This window comes from Petaurus breviceps, unplaced genomic scaffold (assembly GCF_028583685.1).
Source record: "Petaurus breviceps papuanus isolate PSGF00001 unplaced genomic scaffold, PetGlider_PUasm1.0 172, whole genome shotgun sequence".
NCBI classification, from domain to species: Eukaryota; Metazoa; Chordata; class Mammalia; order Diprotodontia; family Petauridae; genus Petaurus; species Petaurus breviceps.
This window is the reverse complement of record NW_027185755.1, coordinates 5,607,329-5,609,086: the sequence shown is the minus strand read 5'-3', so window position 1 is coordinate 5,609,086 and position 1,758 is coordinate 5,607,329.

Here is a 1,758-nt window from a genome sequence, read left to right as displayed (position 1 = left end):
GAAGGAGGAAGGGGAGAAGGGAGAGAAGAAGGAAGGAGGGAAGGGAAAGAGGAAGGAGAAAGAAGGGAGGGAGGGAGGAAAAGGGGGAAGGAGGAAGGAAAGGAAGAGAGAAAGGGAGGAAAGGAGAGAAGGGAGGGAGGAAGAAAGGAAAGAAGGGAGAGGAAGGAAAGAAGGAAGGGAGGAAAGAAGGGGAGAAGGGAGGGAGGGAGGAGAGAGAAAAAGAAGGGAAGGAGGGAGGGAGGAGGGAGAGAAGAAGGAAGGAGGGAAGGAAAGGGGGAAAGGAGGAAGGAAGAGAAAGGAAGGAGGAAAGGAAAGAAAGGGAGGAAGGAAGGAGGGAAGGAAAGGAGGGGGGGAAGCAAGGAGAGAAGGGAGGGAGGGAGGAAGAAAACAAGCATTCAGTAAGTACCTATGTTCCAAGCACTGTGCTAAGCACATTTTACAAATGTCTCATTTGATCCTCACAACAACCCCAGGAAGTAGGTGCTATTATCCCCACTTTACAGTCGAGGAAACTGAGAAAGGCAGGTTAAAGTGACTTGCCCAGGGTCACTAGTCTATGTCTGAGGCCACAATGGCATTCAGATCTGACTCCAAGCCTAACACTGACCCACCAAGCAGCCTCTGTTAGGTGGAACCTCCTTTATAACCTGGAAAGCCTTTGCACAGCAGTGTATTCTAGTATCTCCACCCTGTCATCAGTGATCACTAACCCTTCAGGGATTAGAAACCTGGGCCATTGTCAGGATTCTTGAATCCCTTCCCCTCCCACCAAACTTTCAAGAAGTTGAGATATCTAGCAACTTTATAATAAGCACATCTTTTCTGAGCACACGTGAAAACTCTATGGCTAAGAAACCCTCCATGCCCAGAGCAGCAGGGAAATTCTGAGTGTGCTGAGGCTGGCGCCTGGGGTAGGAAACCTAAATTTCACCTTTCTTCCCGCTATGTATCTGACTGGGCCAAGAAGGGTCTGTATCAAGAGGACAATCTACTTATGAGGCAGCAAGGTGGTATACTGCATGAAGCTCAAATGACCTGGAATCAGGAAGACCTGAGTTCCAATCCAGCTCAGGCACTTATTAACTGTGTGACTCTGGTTAAGTCACTTAACCTCAGTTTCCTTAACTGTAAAAATGAGAATAATAATAGCATCTCCTTCCAGGAATGTTGTGAAGAGTAAGTGAGATAATACATGTAAAGGACTTAGCCCACTGTAGGCATTCTAGAAAAGTTAGCTATTATAATTGTCTTTATCTTCATCGTAACACAACAACAACCACACTTGTCGCACTGTAGGACCTACAAATGACTTTCCTCACAACAGAGGTATGATGTAGGTCATGGAGGCATTGCTTTCCCCATTTTACTGGGAAGGAAACTGAGGTACAGAGGTGACCTGTCCAGGGTCATACAGCTAAAAAGTTTCCAAGCTGAGACTCAGACTCTCAGGTCTTCTAACCCCAAGACTATACCAGGTCACAGCAAACACTCTCAACTGTGCTGAACTGCATCATGATACAGTGAGGCCTTCTCATCTCTGTTCTCCTCCTAGGTTTTGGGAGGGCTGTGTCATGTGGAATTAGATGTTTTGCTTTGAATCTCTGTTCCATCATTTAAAAAAAAAAGTTCCCTTCTTTCTCTCCTGCTCCTTCCAGCTTTGGCCACTCATGAAGACCCAGCCATACCAGCCCTTCCTTCTACCCAGGGAGACACAGCATCTGTCTTTTCATTATGGTTTCTACACTGTCTCCCTCATTC